This window comes from Phalaenopsis equestris, unplaced genomic scaffold, assembly GCF_001263595.1.
Source record: "Phalaenopsis equestris unplaced genomic scaffold, ASM126359v1 Scaffold000838, whole genome shotgun sequence".
NCBI classification, from domain to species: domain Eukaryota; kingdom Viridiplantae; phylum Streptophyta; class Magnoliopsida; order Asparagales; family Orchidaceae; genus Phalaenopsis; species Phalaenopsis equestris.
Window position 1 is genome coordinate 458,189 of NW_018165278.1, and position 4,850 is coordinate 463,038.

A 4,850-nucleotide genomic window follows, 5' to 3' on the forward strand; every position below is an offset into this window, starting at 1 on the left:
ATGGCACATCACGTGCCAGTTTATTAGATTTTGGCGCATCTGGCGTCAGTTTGGCGCATCATGCGCCACTTTACAGCAGCTCCACCATTTTGCTTCATTTAGCTTTGTTTGAGCTCTGTTTTGCCCCATTTCAGTTGCATTTTGCTCATAACAGATATACCTATAAAATATAAAGTGTTATTTCATTCAAAAAAAATTTAGAAATGTAAAGTAAATTAAGCATAGAAAGACATATCGAAATGTGTCAAGTCAGAGTTTTTTTTCTTGCTCATTTTTACTCAAAATTACACAATTTTTGCTTCCTTTTTTCAAAAAGTCCATTGTTTCATTTTCTCCAAACATTCATTTCTTGTATCTGAAACCAAAAATATGCAAAATACCTTTTTCTAAAGTGTATTATCATTAAAAATCATTAAAATTGAGCATAAAATATATATGAATAAGTATGTAATTTTTAGGCTTATCACCTTCCAACATCGTTGAGCAGGTATAAGATCTAGAGAAAGAAGTGTCTAGACTACAAAGAAAAGCTGATGAGGGTTTGAGGTGACAGTAGGAGTAGTGTCAAAATTTCTAGCATTGCATGGATCAAAAGCAATAGTAGTTCATGTATATGAATCCTTAACTCAGCCCTGCTTAACATGTTTTAAAGCTGCAACCAAAATAATAGCCTTGATCGAACTTTCTTTCATGTAACCTCTACATTAAAACAATACAGCAGACCCAACAAACCAATGAAAGAAGAAGAAGTGATGGGGGAATGATGAAGAAGAATATCAATAACATGAAGTTCTTATCTTGTTTTCATTTTTTTTTATTATTGCATTTTACTTATGTTTTGTTAAAACTTTATGTTTGGGGAGAAAGGGATTTATGTTTAGTGTTTATGTTTTATATCTTATTTAGTATTTTTTTTGTTTTGGTTGTATCTTATTTCGACCATGTCATAGTGCTACATGTATAGTACTGCAGTGCTAGTATACAGTTTTAGTAAAAGATAAGTATTGATTAAAATTTTTTTTCAAGTAATTGTATGTTTTGACATGACTTGGTAATTGATACAATCAACAATGATCTTAAAGCTAATGTTAACTAAATAGTAATTAAGAAACTTGATTATTAATATTTAACTGAGGAGTAATTAATTAACTAATTAATTACAAAATTTTACATTGAAAATAACAATTCAATGATATAGTGTATTTCATAATACTTGATATACAAAATTAACTTGAAATAAATCTAATTAAATAGGAGATTATAAAATGTAACATATTATCAAAGTTATAAGAAAATGAAAATGAGTATTACCAATTTAAAAAAAAATAATATGAATTTTAAGAAATTTAATAGGAGGATAAAAAGATATTCAAATAAATTAATACTACTTAACCAATAAAGTGATCCTCTTAAAAATAGATAGAAAAAAAATGAAGAAGAAAATTTCAAACAAAAGATCAGAAGAAAACAAAAGAAAATAAGAGAAAGAAAATCTTGAGAGCAATGATGAAAATTGAATTTTGGTGCCTTATATTCTTATATTTTGGTATTCAAACTCTTAATGTTTGAATTGGCAGTAATATAATTAGCAAAGAAAAAATTACATATGGATATTAACACGATAAATATTAAAATTTATACAAACCAACTACTTTTTGATCGTTAAAGTCAATTATGCTTTGTAAACATGGAGAGAACTATTATTTGAAGGATATTGGAGGATAATAAGGATTTTGGTTATCATTTGTTAATATTTTTTTATTTAATAGTTTAAGTAACAAAATTAATTTTTATTAATTTATAATTTAATAACATTTACATTTTAAGATAATTGCTATAAAATCAAAATTAAAGTCATGGTTATGTATTTTGATTAGTAAGTTCTTGAGAATCTAGTGAGTTGGTGAATTAATTTTTTAGTTAATAGTGTTTAAAATTGAGATAGTTTGCTTATTTATTACATTAATTAAGTTAAAAAAAATTGAACAAGTAAATGATTTGAAGAAGATATGGAAAAATTTATGTTTAGCACCATTATACTAGCTAACCACCACTACTGCATGAGATGATGTTACTCGAAGCAATAATCCAAAAGCCCAATGCTACAATTCAACAATTAAAGTGACACAATTCTAGAGGAATATCACCTCAAAGCTATTTTAGCAAGGATGCAACATCCATAAATATTAGATTCAAGAGAAAATCTAAGAGTTTGGCATCATAGGTTTAAGGCCTAAAAATAGAAAGACACTCAACCTAATGTTTACTGTGACATAGCTCTACAATATGATGGCCATATAGTTTAGTTTCAAATTATTTCAAAGTTAGTTTCAAATTATTTGCAAAGTAGGATTCAGTTAGGAGAAAATTTTTAGGACCTAAGAGGACCGTGGAGACATGTATGGAGAGCAAGAGAGTAAATTTAGAGGTAGTATAGTTGAAGAGACTTAGTGTGTGAGACAGTGTGAAGATATAGTAGGAAGAGGTTGAATAAAAATATTTTTAGAGGAAATAAGTGAACTAGGAGCCAAAAACCTCATTCCATCTTTCTTAGTTATTTTGTTTTGTTCAAATTTCCTTGGATTGTCTCATGAAAGTTATGTTTTGTATTTAATTATGCTTGTTAACTATCGCTAAATCTAAATTTTTAGGAATCCTTGTGTATTTTTTTTATGTAATGCTTTAGTTCAGTTAAATGAAATTTTACATGTTCTTAGTTATCTAAAACTCATTTAAAAATGATTTGCCCAATCATATCTTAATATATTGTGTTAAATATAGTACTATAAGAGAAATTGTAGTGCATATATGGTAAATAAAATTAATTTATGGGTATATAAGAATATGATAATCATGGCTTTAAATTTTTTTTGAAAGATTTCTAATTGCAATCATTTACATTGATTATGCTAGGAACATACATGGTAAATGCAAGTGATTATAATTTGTATGTTATCAAAAGAGAACAAAAAAATAAATATGCTCTTTGTTGATAACTTCAATAAAATATTAGATTAGATTCACTTATTTCTAGATTCATTATTGGTAAACCATAGATCTAGAGCTTTGCCAACTAGTGGAGAAACTCAAAAATATTTTGTTCGGAGTAATTACTTTAAAATATCTTCCTTAAAAATCAATTCTAAATTTTTTTGGATAAAATTGAGATTTTGAAATTATTATTTAACATAGCATAGATTTGAAATTTGATCTTTGTATGCACGATACTCTATTAACTATTATATTATTTTACATAACTCACGAACTTATGTCATGACCACCAAGCATGTCTGATGAATAGTATTCCATTATGTTGGTTACATTATTTCTCTTATATGAACTTTCATCTGAATCTGACTTAAATAATTAACTCAATATGTTTATGCATTATTTTTTTATTGGATGTTTTTTAGTTGTACATCCTTCTCTAAAATATACTTATAATATCAAATGTTGTTACAGGATTTAGAAGTATTTTTCATCTTTCCATTAGGTATTGAAACATCTACATATGGAGTTCAAATAAGATAGAAATCTTTTTGTAGATGTTTTTATATTCATCAACTAACTATGCATTTACAAGAATTTTCTTAATAAATAATTTTTTATAATAAAAAATATTCTCTTTAAAAACTTAAAATTAATGTAAGGTGGAATGGGCATAAGGTGATACAAGTTCATGTAAATAATTAAAAAATAGATCATAGTGAATTTAATAATTTGAGAGAAATTCAAGCAAAATTATATACACAAATATTTACTTATTGTATATACTATTATATTTATGTTTATTATGTAAGTAATTTGGACCATCTAATTAAAGCAATTTTTTTTCATTTCATGCAAAAAATTTTATCTCAAGTTTTAGAGTTTAGAGATCACAGTGCCCTAATGTCTTTATAGCATGTAGAGCAACATTGTTTTAATTTTGCCATAAGATAAGTTGGAGGTTAGCAATAAATTGATGTAAAGCCAATAGATCAAAAATTTAAGTAGGTTGATAGTAGAAGCATGAAAGATATTTATTAACTTGATTGTCATTAATCAAGCATAAAGCAAATAGATTCGAGATTAACTTAAACTATAGAGCCTTCATTTATGCATAATGATGATTTTAACATAATAGCTCATTACTTATAGTGGTACAAATTTTAAGCATCATTGTATCTACTTCAAACTGAGTCTTAATATCTAATAACTTATTAACACAGGGCACATAAAGAATAATTTTATGTACATATATTTTATATTTAACTAAATTTAATATTATATTTTTTTTTATAGGAAGAGATTAAATTTTTATAATATATATCAGATGCACCTCCTTTGATTATATTGTTCCTTTATATTCTTATAATATTTTTTATAAATAAAACTAAACAGAGCAAGAAAACAAATATAAGTTTGACAATAACTAAGAAGAATAAGGAGCTTATGAGGACCACAAGAAAAGACCAAACACTAGGGTCACATGTCATTTCTCCTGAATGTAGAAGTGGACAAGTTCCAATAATTTTTATATGATTATAATGGTATAATCATAGTAACTAATCATTTAATAGTTAAAACTTTATTATTAAATGAAATTTTGTTCTTTCTCAAATATTTTATTGGATAAACAAACTCATTTATATACTAAATTATTGATCCAAAATCTTTAGATATTGTGCTTGTGCATTTTTATATTGTAATTTAATGCATAAGAAATTAGTAAGGTTTTTTTAAAATATAAATAGTTTCAAAATTGAGAATATAAGTAATACAAAATTATTTTCTAAAAAATATAACATGAAAAAACAATATGTAAACAATCCCATTACAAATATTGTACTCTAACTATATATATATAT